Genomic DNA, 20,857 nt, shown 5'->3' with positions numbered 1-20,857 from the left:
AAAGCAGCTTTAACATCAGCATACCGCATATAACCCCATGGAGGGGCCCAACAGGCTCCATCTTCTAAAGAAAACTACAGGAGGGGGCATAGACAAGTCTAATCACCCTGCACAAAGGAGGGGGTGGAGATGAGACCAGTCACCCTGCACAAAGGAGAGTAGAGCTCTGAGAATGGCCCAGCAGGCTCCACACACTACAGAAAAGTACAGTAGGGGGCAGAGACAAGACCAGTCAACCCTGCACAAAGGAGGGGGTGGAGAGGAGACCAGTCACCCTGCACAAAGGAGGGCAGCGGAGACGAGGCCAGTCACCCTGCGCAAAGGAGGGCAGCGGAGACGAGACCAGTCACCCTGCACAAAGGAGGGCAGCGGAGACGAGGCCAGTCACCCTGCGCAAAGGAGGGCAGCGGAGACGAGACCAGTCACCCTGCGCAAAGGAGGGCAGCAGAGACGAGGCCAGTCACCCTGCGCAAAGGAGGGCAGCGGAGACGAGACCAGTCACCCTGCGCAAAGGAGGGCAGCGGAGACGAGACCAGTCACCCTGCGCAAAGGAGGGCAGCGGAGACGAGACCAATCACCCTGCGCAAAGGAGGGCAGCGGAGACGAGACCAATCACCCTGCGCAAAGGAGGGCAGCGGAGACGAGACCAGTCACCCTGCGCAAAGGAGGGCAGCGGAGATGAGACCAGTCACCCTGCGCAAAGGAGGGCAGCGGAGACGAGACCAGTCACCCTGCGCAAAGGAGGGCAGCGGAGACGAGACCAGTCACCCTGCACAAAGGAGGGCAGCGGAGACGAGACCAGTCACCCTGCGCAAAGGAGGGCAGCGGAGACGAGACCAGTCACCCTGCGCAAAGGAGGGCAGCGGAGACGAGACCAGTCACCCTGCGCAAAGGAGGGCAGCGGAGACGAGACCAGTCACCCTGCGCAAAGGAGGGCAGCGGAGACGAGACCAGTCACCCTGCGCAAAGGAGGGCAGCGGAGACGAGACCAGTCACCCCGCGCAAAGGAGGGCAGCGGAGACGAGACCAGTCACCCCGCACAAAGGAGGGCAGCGGAGACGAGACCAGTCACCCTGCGCAAAGGAGAGCAGCGGAGACGAGACCAGTCACCCTGCGCAAAGGAGGGCAGCGGAGACGAGACCAGTCACCCTGCGCAAAGGAGGGCAGCGGAGACGAGACCAGTCACCCCGCACAAAGGAGGGCAGCGGAGCGGAGACGAGACCAGTCACCTTGCGCAAAGGTGGGCAGCGGAGACGAGACCAGTCAACCTGTACAAAGAGAGAGACCAGAGCTGTGGGAGGAGCCCAACAATCTCCACCTACTGTGGGTTACCTCAGGAGGGGGGCGGGGATGAGACCAGTCACCCTGCACAAAGGAGGGAAGCAGAGACGAGACCAGTCACCCTGCACAAAGAGAGAGACCAGAGCTGTGGGAGGAGCCCAACAATCTCCACCTACTATGGGTTACCTCAGGAGGGGGCAGGGATGAGACCAGTCACCCTGCTCAAGGAGAGTAGAGCTCTGAGAATGGCCCAGCAGGCTCCACACACTACAGAAAAGTACAGGAGAGGGCGGAGGCCAGAGATTACCACCTGCACAAGGAGAGAGAGAAGCAGTGAGCGTCACAGGAAATCTCACACTGGATTACAGCACAGATCTGGAAGAAATACACAAAGCTCACTGAGATTCAAGAAGAATACACACAATGAATGGATTTTGACAGCATTTGCTGATCCTGAAGTTTAGACTTAAGAACTCCAATGGAAAAACCACCTTTTTATCTATATAGGCCGTGTATAGTTTCCTTTTAGTTCAGATGAATGATTTTTGTTAGTACAGTACCGCTTCCTCCCTCCCTTCCCTCTAGCGGTTTGTCTTTTATAAGAATTGAGAACTTGTTTCCATATGTAAATAATGGAAGACTATACCATTCCTATCCCTTGTAACTGGATTATTCATGGCGTCTCTTCTGTGCTAATTATTCACGACAGGTACATCTTCCCTCCACTTCTGACAATAGGATGTCATGTTCTCTCCTTGCTGCTGCCAGCTGTTTATTTTTTAATGATTTAAACAGGAAAAAATAAGGTTTGCCAGTTTAGAAAACAAGCGACATTTCCTTGTTTTGTCAGGCGATGCCTATAGCAGCGACAAAGCGGCATATCACCGTTATCGAGAATATAAAATATCTGAATGTTGTCTTTTCTGAGAGTCCTACATGCTCCATTTGAATCCTTATGGCAGGGATCCTCAAACTACGGCCCTCCAGCTGTTGCGGAACTACACATCCCATGAGGCATTGCAAGACTCTGACATTCACAGACATGACTATGCATGATGGGAATTGTAGTTCCTGAACAACTGGAGGGCCGTAGTTTGAAGACCCTTGCCTTATGGGGTAAAAAGTAAAGGTGGTTGGAAGTTAAGATCCTGCATACGCTAAAAAAAATTGAGAAATTCTTGGCTTGGTTGTCTTGGGTTTGGAAGACCACATGGATGCCTGTTTACAAGGTTTGGTAAAAGGATTAAAACCCTCATTCCCTCTTCCCCTGACGATGTCTGTGTCATGATGAAATGCGTTGGGTAGGGGCCTGGTTTGTGACGTCGTCATGAAAAAATAAGGGACAGTACAAAGGCCAACATTGACAGCCGTGAGCCTATTACAATGTTACTTATAAATATATCCATTGCTATACAGAGAAAATTTGAACAGGCAGAACGACTGCATCATCATGGTGTGCTGGAAACAAAAGTCAGTGAAGAGAAAAAATGAGGGGAGGGGAGGTGGGTAAGGTGGGACAAACCCTACTTTTTGGCCTTGTGGGATTCTGGATGGTTCTAGTAATGGGCAATAGACCGGGCAATAGACCATCATTGAATGTCTAGGACATCTATTCTCAGTCAAGGGTTTTTTTTTGGAAACCTAGGGTTCCTCTAGAGGTTGCTAGGTGTTCCTTGATCTATTGACTTGCCCATTCGATGGTGCCTACATAGTTTTGTGGGCCAAAGCAATTTGGAAGAGCCAGAGATGTGACACAAATAATTAGTCAAGTTGTATTTGCAGTTGTATTCTTACCAACGCTCTAACTGGCCATCTTTCCCACTGACCACCAATGAGTTGTTGGAAAGGTCTACATCATCAAATCATCTTCCTGCTCTCTCTGACCTGTGGAGACATCACTGGCCAACCAATCCTGGAGGAAGGATGGTTATCTGAATTGATTAATCCTAGAAGATGGCTGATGTTCCTAAGAGATAAATCTGCATCAAGGAGGTTTTACTGATCATTCACACTAGCCATTGAGGCACGGTCAAACCTTGCATGCGTTCTGCGCTTTTACATCTCCCCTAAGTTAAATAGGCAGCGGCCACAGCAGGGAATTTACCCCCTGTCCATTTCAGCAGGCATTGTCCCTGCTTATTTAATTGAATGAGACCACTTGGCAAGCATCCCAGAACCATGCGAAATACACACAGTTGTGGCGTGGTTATACGAGGTTCAAGGTGTTAAAAGGTTGTAAAGTCGGAAGGTTTTTTTATCATAATGCGTTCTATGCAATAAGATAAAAAGCCTTCTGTATGCAGCAGCCCCCCTAATATTTACCCAAGCCCCCTCTCTTTCCAGTGTTGTCCACAAATGTCTCAGCCATCCAGGACCCTCTCTCCTTAATGGCTGAGACACAGCGGCAGTGCCATTGGCTCCCGCTGCTGTCAATCAATCTCAACCATCAGGAGTGAGAGGGGGTGGGGCCGAATGGCAGCTCCGTGTCTGAATGAATGCAGCTCGGCTCGGGAGCTCCCATAGCAAGCTGCTTGCTTTGGGGGCACTCAACAGGAGGAAAGGGCCAGGAGCTCCAGCTGGGGACCTGGGAGGAGGAGGATCTGAGCTGCCCTGTGAAAAACCAACTGCCCAGAGGAGGGAAGTATAACATATTTGGTATTTTAGAAAAAAAAAAAAAGACTGATAGCAATTGACCACCTGACAAGATGTCCGAACGCAGATCACTGTCTAGAGATTGTGTGAACGGGCCCTCAGTGTATAAACATACATGCCTGGCTGAAATGCTTATGAAAGTGTCTCCTGGCCTTGCTTCAAAATAAACATACTACAGTTGTGTTTTTAAATGCAATCTTTGATCTCCATATGTAAAAAATATGAGTGCTGCAAAAAAGATCAACATCTTTAAAGCCCAATTCTGGGACCCTTGACATTTCCTCCGTGCAATGAGGCTTCCCCCACACTGTGGGGGGGGGGGGGGGTCTTCTAATTTAGATCCTGATTACATAGAAAAGATGGTTTACTTACCCGATTCTACACTCCTCCTCCGAATTCCTACACCGGCCCCTGCAGACTCTTCTCCCCCCATGCTCCAGCATGTCATCGAGACCAACGCAAAGCTCTTCATTGGACATGATGATGCAGATGGACAGTCCACCATTGGATCATGGGGGAGCGCAGTCTGTTGAAGGAGCCAAGGATTGGGTCAGTACACATGCTTTTACTCTCCCCTAAGCCTAAACTAGCAGCTAACCCTTGCAGAGTAGGCGCAACCCCACTGCTAGGAGGTACTGCCGGGCTTCCTGGTGTTGGGCTTTATACATTTTGGACTCTTTGATCTATAATCTGGTGCTCTTAACATTTAGGACTCTTTGATGTATGGTCTAGCGCAGTGGTCCTCAACCCTGGCCTACAGGGCCCACTAACAGGCCAGATTTGCAAGATAACTGAAATACATCCCAGGTGATATCATTTGCTGCTCAGTGATTGCAGTACTCTAGTCTGCATCTCCCCAAGGTAATACTTAAAATCTGGCCTGTTAGTGGGCCCTGAGGACCGTAGTTGAGGACCCCTGGTCTAGCGCGCTCAGACACTCTTACCCATGGAAAAATAAAATGGCAATTCCTGTTTGCTCATAGGAGAGAAAATCTGAACCGACCAACGCGTTTCAGGGGCTTGCAGTTCCCTTCCCCCTTCATCAGGCCCCGGAAACTGTAATAACACAGTAACCAGGGTTAATCGTTTACAGGGTGACAAATTAAATGTTTCAATGACTGATGTAACTGCAACCACCTCCAATGTCCATTTTCCGGATCTCATGTCTCCAGGTTGCCTTTACACCATGGGTGCTCAGCCTGTGGCCCTCCAGCTGGTGAACTACAAGTCTCATGAGGCATTGCAAGGCTGACCGTTAAAAGCAGAAGCATAATGGGACTTGTAGTTCAAAAAAGCTGGAGGGCTCACAGGTTGAGCACCCATGTCTTACACCCTCAGACTTGCCCGAAGCCCTCTGCTGATCTGTAGTAGTGCATCACCACCTGGACGCCAACACAATTCCAGAGTAACCTGGAATCCGATTGGCTGCTATAAAGCAACTTTTTTTTTTTCTCCGTTTATTTCTTTCATTTACCGTTTGATTTATGAAAGCTTAGCCCATCCGTTAAGGACAGCGGAACGCAATGCTGATATGATACAGAAAATCGTTATTTACAGCATCCCCGCCGCAGCCATTACACATTAACATTTTAATTGTGGTCGAAGGGCCTTGCGAATACCATTGTTAACGGGGGAATAAATCAGGGAAGGAGCGGTAAAACATGCAGACTGTCAGCTGCCTTCTCTCCCCGGAAGACTTTTGTCTTCAGAACTTCAAGAGCGCCCTTCGCTGCGACTGCGAGACAAAGGCAACCGGCTGTCTCCATGGGAGAACAGAACAAAAACCCTTCATTGTCTGACGTACTCTATTAACCTCCATCTCAAAACTTCTACATGTTTATTACTGATGGCGAGGACCTGAAATCCCTCACTGAACACCCGCTGGGTGCAGACATTTCATTAGCAACTTTTTTTATTTTGTTTTAAATAGGAATAATTAAATCTGAAGTTTATTTTGCTTGTATTTGACCTTCCCTGGTTTCCCCCCTCCCCCTCGCCAACATGCTAATGAAATTAATAAATAACCTTTCAGTTTTCATAACATACCTTATCTCTGTACTTCCCTAAGTGATGCAGGCAGATCATGGCTAGTGGGAGGGGCCTGTGCATAGCTTCTCGAAAACTTCACAGCACCCTGGCGCAGTACCGCCTCTCAGCTGGCGCAGTACCTCCTCTCAAGGAGTCCTCAGTCCTGTTGGAAGCAGTGGGCTGGCGTTTTGAATGCGTTGATGGGACGTGTCAGTCTGGAGAAGTGCATGTTCCCAGGCAGTATTTGCATGCATAAAAACACATACAACGGAGGGCGCCATCGAAGTGCAGCATTAAAACATGCATTATATGATAAAAACAAATTGACAATTCGCATGAAGTAAGTTTGTGTAGGCAAGTAGAGCAGTGATCTCCAAACTGCGTCCCAAGGGCGGAATGTGGCCCTTTGCTTGTCATTATCCGGCCTTTGGGACGCTCGTTCTCCCACTGAGGCCCAGCGTCGGCGCGCTCGTTCTCCCACTGAGGCCCAGCGTCGGCGCGCTCGTTCTCCCACTGAGGCCCAGCGTCGGCACGCTCGTTCTCCCACTGAGGCCCTTGTCGGTGCACTCGTTCTCCCAATGAGGCCCAGTGTCGGTGCGCTCATTCTCCCACTGAGGCCCAGCGTCGGTGCGCTGGTTCTCTCACTGAGGCCCAGCGTCGGTGCGCTGGTTCTCCCACTGAGGCCCAGCGTCGGTGCGCTGGTTCTCCCACTGAGGCCCAGCGTCGGTGCGCTGGTTCTCCCACTGAGGCCCATCGTCGGTGCGCTGGTTCTCCCACTGAGGCCCAGCGTCGGTGCGCTGGTTCTCCCACTGAGGCCCAGCGTCGGTGCGCTCGTTCTCTCACTGACGCCCAGCGTCGGCGAGCTCGTTCTCCCACTGAGGCCCAGCGTTGATGCGCTGGTTCTCCCACTGAGGCCCAGCGTCGGTGCACTCGTTCTCCCAATGAGGCCCAGCGTCGGTGCGCTCATTCTCCCACTGAGGCCCAGCGTCGGTGCGCTGGTTCTCTCACTGAGGCCCAGCGTCGGTGCGCTGGTTCTCCCACTGAGGCCCAGCGTCGGTGCGCTGGTTCTCCCACTGAGGCCCAGCGTCGGTGCGCTGGTTCTCCCACTGAGGCCCATCGTCGGTGCGCTGGTTCTCCCACTGAGGCCCAGCGTCGGTGCGCTGGTTCTCCCACTGAGGCCCAGCGTCGGTGCGCTCGTTCTCTCACTGACGCCCAGCGTCGGCGAGCTCGTTCTCCCACTGAGGCCCAGCGTTGATGCGCTGGTTCTCCCACTGAGGCCCAGCGTCGGTGCGCTGGTTCTCCCACTGAGGCCCAGCGTCGGTGCGCTGGTTCTCCCACTGAGGCCCAGCGTCGGTGCGCTCGTTCTCCCACTGACGCCCAGCGTCGGCGAGCTCGTTCTCCCCCTGAGGCCCAGCGTCGGTGCGCTCGTTCTCCCACTGAGGCCCAGCGTCGGTGCGCTCATTCTCCCACTGAGGCCCAGCGTTGGTGCGCTCGTTCTGCCACTGCCGCTCAATGTCCAGCCCCCCTAAAGTCTAAAGAACAGTGAACTGACCCTTTGGTAGGATTGGATCCCCCTGATGTAGAGTGTAATAAATCAGGACATACAGGGAACCCTGTTGCCAAGGCATCCAGTCCAGGGATTGTGGTGCATTGCTGCAGGCCAGGTAGGCTTAGAAAGTTCACAGCACTTTCTGGTTGGGAAGAGACTCGAGGAACCCAATGAATGTCAGATCCTGAGGGACATCCTGGGGGTATAGCTACGCGTTTCAAGGTGTTCCTGCCTCTTTGTCAAGCCTCCAAGATTTCTTCTGCCACTCTGTAGGAGCTGCATCTTGTGACCAGAGTCTGCCCCTGACATACCTGATGAAGACTGGTTTATTGGCCTCATAGCTTTGATTACCAGTGTTTTTTCTCTTCTGTAAGGATACCAGTACACTACTTGCATCATAAAGGCATTTCTTTGGATTTGCATGTAGACCGCCCTAAGTAACACCCACCTGATGGTGAGCCTCCATGATTGATAGTACTGAAATCCAATGAGTAAAGGGGGGCGGGGCCAGGGACAGTAAGGCTTGGGCGAAAAGTTCTAGACCATGCTGGACGTCCTCCAATTAAATGAGGCGGGACTCTATCTGACTTTCAGCAGATTCGAATGTGAGAAGCTCACAGAGTGCGGTGAAATCAGAGGAAGACATTTCAGCCCTGGAGAGGAGGAGATTCACCTGTGCAAAACTGAAGGGGAGGTCAGAGTTCAGATATAAGCCCGGTTGTATATTGGGCCAGCTATATAAAATATGAAAACTTTTTAGCTTGAGTGTTACCCAGGAACATAGAAAACGATCACACATCTTGCATCCCGAGCCATTTAAGGTTACACATTATATGAACATTTGTGCATTTTCAATCTGGGACTGTGTACAGAACAGACAAAGTAACAAAAGGCCCCAAAAAAACAGCCTCAACCATGGGGTGGGTGAGGGGGGCGCCACCTTAGTGTGCCTTTTAGGCCTTTTTGTTTAAATTTCAATTTTATTTATTTTCATTTCTATTGAACTTGTTTTATGTTTTATAGATTGTAAAGATCAGTGATGGCGTTGTTATAGTGAATAGTTGGTTTATTTTATATGACATTTAGTTTTGCTGTGCGGCTAAGTGCAGGCCTTCTTTTGTTGTTACCAGGCAGGCTCAAGTGCTTGAAAGGTTTTTTTCCATTGTAGAAAATAAAAAGTAAATTCTTGCAGTAGACGACACACACAATGACAATACCGATGTTTCCATCTAAGAGAAAAGGTAAATGCTTCATTCACTGAATAAAAAGGAAATCCAGCGTACAAGGGTGCAGGGGTAGAACACGGAGCAATACAACTGGCCTCCCTCCGTAGCTCCCTAATAGAGAGGACGTTCAGATGAATATGGGAGGTGGGAGGTCGGACTCTGCTACATCTACACATCTCCCAGCTCACTAGGACTTGCCGCCATGTGCCTTGCGACTCTGTTGAAGAACAAAACCCATTCACATGAAGTTGTTGGGAGAAAAAAATAATTCTCTGTGAGTTCTGAACATTGCAGGGATAGTAACAAACTTTGTAGCAGTTTCCTACCTGTTTCTGCTCTGAAGAAAAAAGCTGTTGTGTGCAAAGTGAATCTTTTAAGTAGAAAAGCTGCAGGGTCAGCATTCCTTTAGAAGTGATTAACCACTTCCCGCAAATCACCGTAGCTGTACAGTGGGTACGGAAAGTATTCAGACCCCCTTAAATTTTCCACTCTTTGTTATATTGCAGCCATTTGCTAAAATCATTTAAGTTCATTCTTCTTCCTCATGAATGTACACATAGCACCCCATACTGACAGAAAAACACAGAATTGTTGACATTGTTGCAGATTTATTAAAAAAGAAAAACTGAAATATCACATGGTCCTAAGTATTCAGACCCTTTGCTGTGACACTCATATATTTAACTCAGGTGCTTTCCATTTCTTCTGATCATCCTTGAGATGGTTCTACACCTTCATTTGAGTCCAGCTGTGTTTGATTATACTGATTGGACTTGATTAGGAAAGCCACACACCTGTCTATATAAGACCTTCCAGATCACAATGCATGTCAGAGCAAATGAGAATCATGAGGTCAAAGGAACTGCCTGAAGAGCTCAGAGACAGAATTCTGGCAAGGCACAGATCTGGCCAAGGTTACAAAAAGATTTCTGCTGCACTTAAGGTTCCTAAGAGCACAGTGGCCTCCATAATCCTCAAATGGAAGACGTTTGGGATGACCAGAACCCTTCCTAGAGCTGGCCGTCCGGCCAAACTGAGCTATCGGGGGAGAAGAGCCTTGGTGAGAGAGGTAAAGAAGAACCCAAAGATCACTGTGGCTGAGCTCCAGAGATGCAGTCAGGAGATGGGAGAAAGTTGTAGAAAGTCAACCATCACTGCAGCCCTCCACCAGTCGGGGCTTTATGGCAGAGTGGCCCGACGGAAGCCTCTCCTCAGTGTAAGACACATGAAAGCCCGCATGGAGTTTGCTAAAAAAACACCTGAAGGACTCCAAGATGGTGAGAAATAAGATTCTCTGGTCTGATGAGACCAAAATAGAACTTTTTGGCCTTAATTCTAAGCGATATGTGTGGAGAAAACCAGGCACTGCTCATCACCTGTCCAATACAGTCCCAACAGTGAAGCATGGTGGTGGCAGCATCATGCTGTGGGGGTGTTTTTCAGCTGCAGGGACAGGACGACTGGTTGCAATCAAGGGAAAGATGAATGCGGCCAAGTACAGGGATATCCTGGACAAAAACCTTCTCCAGAGTGCTCTGGACCTCAGACTGGGCCGAAGGTTTACCTTCCAACAAGACAATGACCCTAAGCACACAGCTAAAATAACGAAGGAGTGGCTTCATAACAACTCCGTGACTGTTCTTGAATGGCCCAGCCAGAGCCCTGACTTAAACCCAATTGAGCATCTCTGGAGAGACCTAAAAATGGCTGTCCACCAACGTTTACCATCCAACCTGACAGAACTGGAGAGGATCTGCAAGGAGGAATGGCAGAGGATCCCCAAATCCAGGTGTGAAAGACTTGTTGCATCTTTCCCAAAAAGACTCCTGGCTGTATTAGATCAAAAGGGGGCTTCTACTAAATACTGAGCAAAGGGTCTGAATACTTAGGACCATGTGATATTTCAGTTTTTCTTTTTTATTAAATCTGCAACAATGTCAACAATTCTGTGTTTTTCTGTCAGTATGGGGTGCTATGTGTACATTCATGAGGAAGAAGAATGAACTTAAATGATTTTAGCAAATGGCTGCAATATAACAAAGAGTGAAAAATTTAAGGGGGTCTGAATACTTTCCGTACCCACTGTACATCGGCTGCAATAAGTGGTTGTACCGGGGTCATGCCTGCAGCTAGAAGCATCATCCCGGTACCATTTTTTAGAGCCAATGGTCGGCTTTCAGGCGGTAATGGCTGATGCGGCTCGGGAGCCTACTCGATCGTTGACCCAACAAGTGGGAGGGGACACCTCCCCCTCCCGCCGCCTTCCGTGGCTCTGCCCGGGTCTCCCGTCCCACTGGGAGACCTGAGCAACCAGCTGGTGTCCGCTGGCTGGTTGGAGTCCCGATCAAAGCCGGATTTGGCTTTCATTGGGTCTCAGATGATGTAACCCGGAAGCTGCGTCCATGACGTCACATCCGGGTTACTCAGCTGCTAAAGGCACCGAATTTGAAAAGTGACAGTATTCAAAAATGCAGTTTCCGGCATTTTGAATACATTGAAGTGCAGTGAAGGGGTTTGGTGTCTTAGACCCCCGATCCCTCCATAAGGAGTACCTGTCACTGCTATTACTGTCACATTCCCCCCGATCCCTCCATAAAGAGTACCTGTCACTGCTATTACTGTCACATTCCCCCTGATCCCTCCATAAAGAGTACCTGTCACTGCCTATTACTGTCACATTCCCCCCGATCCCTCCATAAAGAGTACCTGTCACTGCTATTACTGTCACATTCCCCCCCGATCCCTCCATAAAGAGTACCTGTCCCTGCTATTACTGTCACATTCCCCCGATCCCTCCATAAAGAGTACCTGTCACTGCCTATTACTATCACATTCCCCCCCGATCCCTCCATAAAGAGTACCTGTCACTGCTATTACTGTCACATTCCCCCCCATCCCTCCATAAAGAGTACCTGTCACTGCTATGACTGTCACATTCCCCCCGATCCCTCCATAAAGAGTACCTGTCACTCCTATTACTGTCACATTCCCCCGATCCCTCCATAAAGAGTACCTGTCACTGCTATTACTGTCACATTCCCCCCGATCCCTCCATAAAGAGTACCTGTCACTGCTATTACTGTCACATTCCCTCCCGATCCCTCCATAAAGAGTACCTGTCACTCCTATTACTGTCACATTCCCCCCGATCCCTCCATAAAGAGTACCTGTCACTGCCTATTACTATCACATTCCCCCCCGATCCCTCCATAAAGAGTACCTGTCACTGCTATTACTGTCACATTCCCCCCCATCCCTCCATAAAGAGTACCTGTCACTGCTATGACTGTCACATTCCCCCCGATCCCTCCATAAAGAGTACCTGTCACTCCTATTACTGTCACATTCCCCCGATCCCTCCATAAAGAGTACCTGTCACTGCCTATTACTGTCACATTCCCCCCCGATCCCTCCATAAAGAGTACCTGTCACTGCCTATTACTGTCACATTCCCCCCGATCCCTCCATAAAGAGTACCTGTCACTCCTATTACTGTCACATTCCCCCCGATCCCTCCATAAAGAGTACCTGTCACTGCCTATTACTGTCACATTCCCCCCGATCCCTCCATAAAGAGTACCTGTCACTGCCTATTACTATCACATTCCCCCCCGATCCCTCCATAAAGAGTACCTGTCACTCCTATTACTGTCACATTCCCCCCGATCCCTCCATAAAGAGTACCTGTCACTCCTATTACTGTCACATTCCCCCCGATCCCTCCATAAAGAGTACCTGTCACTGCTATTACTGTCACATTCCTCCCGATCCCTCCATAAAGAGTACCTGTCACTGCCTATTACTGTCACATTCCCCCCGATCCCTCCATAAAGAGTACCTGTCACTCCTATTACTGTCACATTCCCCCCGATCCCTCCATAAAGAGTACCTGTCACTCCTATTACTGTCACATTCCCCCCGATCCCTCCATAAAGAGTACCTGTCACTGCCTATTACTGTCACATTCCCCCCGGTCCCTCCATTAAGAGTACCTGTCACTCCTATTACTGTCACATTCCCCTCAATCCCTCCATAAAGAGTACCTGTCACTGCCTATTACTGTCACATTCCCCCCGATCCCTCCATAAAGAGTACCTGTCACTCCTATTACTGTCACATTCCCCCCGGTCCCTCCATAAAGAGTACCTGTCACTCCTATTACTGTCACATTCCCCCCGATCCCTCCATAAAGAGTACCTGTCACTGCTATTACTGTCACATTCCTCCCGATCCCTCCATAAAGAGTACCTGTCACTGCCTATTACTGTCACATTCCCCCCTATCCCTCCATAAAGAGTACCTGTCACTCCTATTACTGTCACATTCTCCCCGATCCCTCCATAAAGAGTACCTGTCACTGCCTATTACTGTCACATTCCCCCCGATCCCTCCATAAAGAGTACCTATCACTGCTATTACTGTCACATTCCCCCCGATCCCTCCATAAAGAGTACCTGTCACTGCCTATTACTGTCACATTCCCCCCGGTCCCTCCATTAAGATTACCTGTCACTCCTATTACTGTCACATTCCCCTCAATCCCTCCATAAAGAGTACCTGTCACTGCCTATTACTGTCACATTCCCCCCGATCCCTCCATAAAGAGTACCTGTCACTGTTATTACTGTCACATTCCCCCCGATCCCTCCATAAAGAGTACCTGTCACTCCTATTACTGTCACATTCCCCCCAATCCCTCCATAAAGAGTACCTGTCACTGCTATTACTGTCACATTCCCCCGATCCCTCCATAAAGAGTACCTGTCACTCCTATTTCTATCACAAGGGATGTTTACATTCCCTCTCACAGCAATAAAAGTGATCAGATTTTTATTTGTTTATTTATTTTTTTAAATCTGTGCTAAAATTTAAAAAATAAAATTGGAAAAAAATAAATAAATTTTAGGCACCCCCCGTCGCGGTGAGCTCGCGCAGGAAAGAAAACGTATACGGAAGTTGCACCCACAAATGAAAGCGCTGTTCAAACCACACATGTGAGGTATCACCGCAATCGCCAGAGCGAGAGCAATAATTTAAAAAAAAAAAAAAAAGCTGCTCTGTAACTCTAAACTGGAAACCATTAAAATTTTTTAAAGCGTTGCCTATGGAGATTTTTATTGACTGTAGTTTGTCGCTATTCCGCGTGTTTGTGTAATTTTAAACCGCAACATGTTGAATATCTATTTACTCGGCGTGACATCATCTTTCACAATATACAAAATAATTGGGCTAACTTTACTGTTTTTTTTTTATGCAGTAAAATGTATTTTTTCCAAAAAACAATATTGCAACGACCACCATTTTATTCTCCAGAGTTTTTGCTAAGAAAATATATATAATGTTTGGGGGTTCTAAGTAATTTTCTAGCAAAAAATACTGATTCTAACTTGTAAACAACAAATGTCAGAAATGGGCCCGGTCCTTAAGTGGTTAACCCTTGGGGAAGGGTCTCTTGCAAAAAAATATTATATATCTTTTGTTTATTGATGGACACAGCTTCATATCTTCATTAGACGTATGAGTTATGCCGAAGGTGGTTTCTGGGTTTCACCTGAATGAGAACATCGTGTTGCCATGGTTAGGTTCTAGTAAGAGGAAGAACAGGCGCCACTGTATTAAGCCGAAAAGTTTTATTGCATACAATCACATCACTTACACAGAGGTAAAAGCCAGTCCATGTCGCAACACCTCCCGCCGCACGATCCGGCCGTCCACCGGCCCGGAAGTGACGTCGTGGGAAGCTGGTCCGAGGAGCTGGTTTCGCCGGAAGCTGCGATGGAGCGCAGACGACCGGAAATGACGCAACGCGTTTCGGAGCATGCGCACTTGGCTCCTTCTTCAAGCGTCCTGGTTAGGTTCTAAGCCAAAGCATCCGAAGGAGGTCGCTTTGCATTCTTTGGATGTGGTTCGGGCAATCAGGGTGTACTTGAGTTTATTTGGAAATCCGATTCCTTATTTATCCTTACGGATGGCCCTCGTAAGGGGCAAGCTGCATCTGCTGCGACCATTTCCAGATGGATCAGGCAAACGGTGGTGCAGGCCTATTCAATTAAGGGTCAGGTTCCTCCTTTCGCTGTTAGGGCGCATTCCACAAGGGCGCTTAGTGCCTCCTGGGCCTTCCGTCACCAGGCGTCAATGGTTCAGGTTTACAAAGTGGCCACCTGGGCATCTGTATACTCGTTCACCAAGTTCTATAAGGTGGATATTTTTGCATCAGCAGATGTTGCCTTTGATCGCAAAGTGTTGCAGTCCGCTGTGGCATCGATTTCTGCCTCTTAAGGGTGTTTTCTTTTGAGTGGTGAGCTCCAGTTGTTCCTGGTTGAGCTCCTGGTTTACCTGGTTGGTTAAGTTTAGCCCTTCCTTTTGGGAATATGTTTATTGCTGTGTTTTCCCCACCCCTCAGGCTAATACTGCTATGGGATGTCCCATCCGTGTAATGAAGATCAGGAGCTGTGTCCGTCAATAAACGAAAGAGAAAACTTACCGTAAAATCCTTTTCTCTGATGTTCATTGACGGACACAACACCCACCCCTCTGTGGAGTTGGGTTATGTATTCTTCTGATACTGCTTGTTACAAGACAGAGATCATAGAACAGGAAGTCAAGGAAGGAGAAAGGCACCTCTGAGTGCAGCAGATAACACTTTATTACACAAAATGATCAGCAGACTTATACTAAAGATGACCTGCCCTCGGGGTTTCTTCCTGGTCTGCGGCTCGTCCCCTACTCCGACTGTCCAACAGCAGGGAGATGATGCCGATGGGGGAGCCCAATCAGGAGCATGCCTCGCTCGTGGACCACACCGAGCGTGGTGACGTAGGGGGGCGGTAACGCGTTTCGGAGCATGAGCAGATGTGGCCATACATGGGTCGAATTCCGCACAAATTTTCTTTTGAAAAACAGAAATTGTGTGCGTTTTTTGATCTAATGGTGCCATCATTGATTTCTGAATATTCAAATGGTCACGCTAGTAAATGAACAAAAGGTAAATATTGTGACAAATAATAAAAACATAAACCTGATGTAAGTGATATAAAAAAAAGTAATTTAGGGTCCTTTCACCGGAACGATCCGATCAGGTCCACCTGTCAGTTTTTTAGGTGGATCTGATCGGATCCTCCATGCATCCCTATGGGGCAGCGGATGTCAGCGGAGACATGTCCTCTGACACCCGCTGCCATTCGCATCCAATCCTGTCCGTGAAATCCGGACGGATGAAAACCCTATTTTCCATGCTTCCAGGGGATGGGATCGGATGAGAGCAGACAGGTGGTTCGCTCTCATCCGATTCCCACATAGAGAGCAGCGGGGCTCTGACACCTCCCTCTCCGCACACAGTGCGGAGATGGAGCTGTCATCCGCCTGCTCAGCGGGGATCGGCGGATCGATAACTGCTGAGCAGAGAACGGTCCGCAACGGAATGCAGACCGTGTGAAAGGAGCCTTAGGAAAAATAGTGACACAAAATTATGTAAAACCTCGTGAATATGAACACTGAAGGATTCCTTAAATGACAGTTCATCTAATGTTCCACCACCAGACACTTGAGTGAAGAATCCTCTCTGTGGCACCCACCACCTTATTAATGAAACTCCAGTAGTGTGATACCGTATGGGCTACTTTATTAAATTGGTATAAAAATGCACTTACACTCCACAAGTAAAATACCAGCCTTGGTTTAAAATCGGTTGTTTGCCGGCAAACAAGTAAAACACCCGCACTTCTGGTATTGGGGAGGACGCGATGATGTCAGCACGTAGCTCCGCCTGACATGTTTCGTCACATATGACGTCTTTTGAGGCACCATTGATTTCTAAATTCGACCAACCAAATCTTCAATTTCACCTTAATTGTATAGAAAATAGTTTTCGTGGCTAGAATCTTCTTTTCTTTCCAGGTCACAGTTCACGCACATTTCTTTTTTGATTCGATTTCTTGTACGATTCTCCCACTATTGATTAGAAATTTGTTCTTTTTGAAAGAATTTCCAACATGCTCGATTACCCAACTTCCATGGCTACATCAAAATCAGTAGTTGCTGTGGCCCACTAAGAGTGAAAAACCTGAACGGAATTCTTAGTTCCGATTTTCGTAATTTGCCATTCAACTGGATTCGGCTTTAGTCTGTGTGGCTGTAAAGTGGAGCCCCTCTTCAGCTGGCGCTTCCCTATCACAAATTATGTAAATTTAGAATATTTGTTTTACTGGCTTCACACAATCGCCTTCTGGCCACAGTGGACTTTCTTTCATTTTCTGTAGATAGCAATGTTTTGTCAGCAAAACGGTTTTGTACGGCACCATTATATTATTCGTGCAAATCATTCACCTGCCACATTAAAGCCATTCCCCTCTTCCGTATGCCCGTGCACAAAAATAAATCCAGCGATCCATCATAGCCCCGATGATGGGTAATGCAGGTCTCCACTATTATCTCTTTAATTAAGAGCCGCCATTAGAGTAAAAGGTTTGCATCGGGCAACTATTGCTAGAAGACGAATTCCCACACTATGGCCGCTGTCACATCCTTCAGGTTTAATGAGGGAAAATCTCTGCCAGATCTCCCATTTTCATCTGCTGCCCATCCTTTACTGATATATTTCTTGGACTTTTATCTCCTGCCTTAAGTTCAAGATAAAGAATTGGATAAATAATGAAGTTAATTTTGATGTACCGGAGAAAAAGATACTCCTGTAAAAGCTCCATAATTTTTCTGCCCTGACCGAGGTGCTGAGTATCTTCCATGTTCTGAAGAACGTCACTGGTCCCTATATTTGTTTTCTAAGTTGACCACCTAATTTCAGGTGATAATTGAATGGGAAGACTTGGCCATTCTTGGTCTAACCATAGGTGTTTTTGTTTTTTTCTTTTTTGTTGAACAGTATGTTTTATTAAAATTTTCCCACTTAAGGACCGGGCCTATTTCTGACACTTGTTGTTTACAAGTTACAATCAGTATTTTTGCTAGAAAATTACATAGAATCCATAGAATATAATTAGTGGTGCACTGAAATTTCGGCAACCAAATTTTTCGGCCGAAAATGGGCCTATCCCATTTCGGCGAAAGCGGGTCATATATGCTGAAAATCATAGCTACCAACTGTCCCGTTTTTGATGGGACAGTCCCGCCAAATAGGACCTTGTCCTGGCTAACTTACTCTGCTGGGACTTGTCCCGGCCAGTGGGGGAGGCTGGAGGGGCCGTCTGACCTTTATTTTCCCTAACAGTGTCTCTGTATTCTCTCCCTGTTCCTTATCTTTCTCTTCCAAACTGATTTTTTGTTTTATGGCACTGCTGAGACTAGTCCCTCTCTAGCAACCCAGACATCCCCTCATTTTCTCCAATATCTCTCTTTCTCTTACGTCCTCCCACAGTCGCCGCCCCTCATAAGTCATCACTATTGGGTATTGACTTTGGCTCCGCAGGAGTAGCTAGCCATAAGACTTAGTTAAAAGAACAAAAGCATTTAGCATAGACACACCCATGGGGGCTGTCCCACTGGTCAATACCCCCCTGCAGTAATCCCTCCCAACTCAGTTTGTCTCTGCCTAGTGTCAGGAGTAGTTAGGCTTCCCCGTGCTGGGGCTTCAGTCTCAGCCTTTCTAATCTTTTCGTTGGCACTGCTGATACTAGTCCCTCTCCAGCATCCCAGACATCCCCTCATTTTCTCCAATATCTCTTTTGTTTCCCAATGTACTAGAAAAAACTATTTTAAAACCATTTGGGGGAAAAAAGTCCTTTTCGGCTAAGGGCATCCTGAATTTTCGGTTTATGTTCGGCCCAGAATTTTCATTTCGGTGCATCCCTAATAAATTAAAAAAAAAAAAAAAAAAAAAAAAAAAAATATATATATATATATATATATATATATATATATATATTTTTTTTTAACAAATACTCTGGAGAATAAAATGGCGGTCGTTGCAATATTTTTTGTGTCACGGTATTTGCACAGCAGTCTTTCAAACGCAATTTTTTTTTTTTTAGAAAAAAATAAATTTCATTGCATTTATAAAAAACGTAACAGTAAAGTTAGCCCAATTTTTTTCTATAATGTGAAAGATAATGTTATGCAGAGTAAATTGATACCTAACATGTCATGCTTCCAAATTGCGCACGCTTGTGGAATGGCGACAAACATTGGTACATAAAAATCTCCATAGGCGACGCTTTAAAAATTTCTACAGGTTACCAGTTTAGAGTTACAGAGGAGGGCTAGGGCTAGAATTTTTGCTCTCGTTCTGGCGATCACGGCGATACCTCACATGTGGTTTAAATACCGTTTACATATGTGGGCGCGACTTGCGTGTGAACTCGGGGGGACAGGGCGCTTTAAACCTTTTTTTTTTCTTTTTTCCTTTTATTTTTACACTTTATTTGTCCCTTTAAAAAAATATTTTTAATCACTTTCCATCCTGTTACAAGGAATGTAAACATCCATTGTAATAGATATGAGCAGGAGAGGTCATCTTTAATGTGAGATCTGGGGTCAAAAAGACCTCACATCTACACTAAAAAGCAAAAAAAAAAAAAAGTTATTTTTTTTCCTCATAAAAAAAAATGGGTCCTTTAAGGCTGTTGGGAGGAAGTGAAGTATGGAATCGCTCCGGTCCTCCAAGGCCATGGAGTGGGGGCCAGCTTGCCCTCACTCGACTTCCTGCCTAGGAGGGGAGAGGACCGGATCGTTTTCCCCGATACTGACGGCTCCAGTAAGCTGGGAAAACAACTGCTGCCATAACCCTGGTATTTAACGTCAAAGTAGCATCTTATAACTGCGGCGGGCGGTCTGAAAGTGGTTAAAGATGTTTACGCAGTCAAGAAAAAGTATCAATAGTCAACAAATGGCTCCTTCAACACTGTCATGTGATACAATCCTCGTGTCCCCAAATGTTTCTAGATAAAGACTAGAGCTGCACGATTCTGGCCAAAATGAGAATCACGATTTTTTAGCTTGGAATAAAGATCACAATTCTTGGGAATCGGGATAACTTTACTGTTACGTTTTTTTTTATTCATTAAAGTCTATTAATTGCGTTTGAAAGACTGCTACACAAATACAGTGTGACATAAAATATTACAACAATCGCCATTTTGTTCTGTAGGGTCTCTGCTAAAAAAATATATAAAATGTTTGGGGGTTCTAAGTACTTTTCTAGTAAATAAAACTGATTTTAACTTGCAAGCAACAAGTGTCAGAAAAAGGTCTAGTCTTTAAGAGGTTAAACTTCCTTTCTCCCTGGCAGAGGGAAGGAAAAGATACAATGTAATCATTTTGTTTATAGTTACTGGGAGACTTAATGCTGATAGGCGTTTGCGGGAGGCTTTTTTTTTTTTTTTTCCACAGCTGTTCTCTCTGCTTCCTATGCAAAGAATCGAGCATATGTCAGGTTTAGATCGTCAGGGGGGGTGAATTGAGATCGCGATTTTCATACGATTAATCGTGCAGCTGTAATAGAGACCCACCACAGCCTTGACTTGTAGAAACCTTTACCACTCTACTGAAGAACGGCTTAGACCGGAGTTAAGAAAAAGTCAAAGAAGTAAGAGAGAACTTTATAAGAGAGGGATTGGGGAGATTGTCAAGAAATAAAATGCAGTCGTGGCCAAAAGTATTGGCACCCCCGCATTTCTGTCAGATAATGCACCATTTCGCCCTGAAAATTGTTGTAATGACAAATGTTTTTGGCAATGTAGGGCACAAAAAGCCAAATCGGACACATTCCATGCTAAGCTCGAACAATGGACTGGGCAAAATTATTGGCACCCTCAATTTAATATTTGGTAGCACACCCCTTGGAAAAAATAAGTGAAATCAATGGCTTCCTGTAGCCTTCAATGAGTTTCTTACACCTCTCTCCTGGAATTTTTGATCACTCTTCTTTCACCAGCTGCTCCAGGTTTCTCAAATTGGAAGGGTTCCTTTTCCCAACTGCTGTTTTCAGATCTCTACACAGGTGCCTTGGGATTTCCATCTCTCTTTAGGTTTCTCTTAAACTATTTCTGGGTATTTTTTGATGTGGGCTTTGGGTCATTGTCCTGCTGTAAGATCCATGACCTCTGACAGAGATCCATCTTTCTGACACTGGGCCCTACATTGCTTTCCAGAATTCTTTGATAGTCTTCAG

The 20,857-nt window shown here is 46.9% G+C and overlaps 1 protein-coding gene across 1 annotated transcript in view; it reads left to right on the top strand.

The window, feature by feature from the left end:
• TSNARE1 (t-SNARE domain containing 1) overlaps positions 1-20,857 on the top strand; it is a 382,306-nt gene that overhangs the window by 69,053 nt on the left and 292,396 nt on the right. The gene's annotated exons all lie outside the window — the stretch shown is intronic.

This window comes from Pelophylax lessonae (assembly GCF_965119305.1).
Source record: "Pelophylax lessonae genome assembly, chromosome: 5".
NCBI lineage: Eukaryota > Metazoa > Chordata > Amphibia > Anura > Ranidae > Pelophylax > Pelophylax lessonae.
The sequence above is the reverse complement of the archived record's forward strand: the minus strand, read 5'-3'. Positions and strand labels throughout refer to the sequence as shown.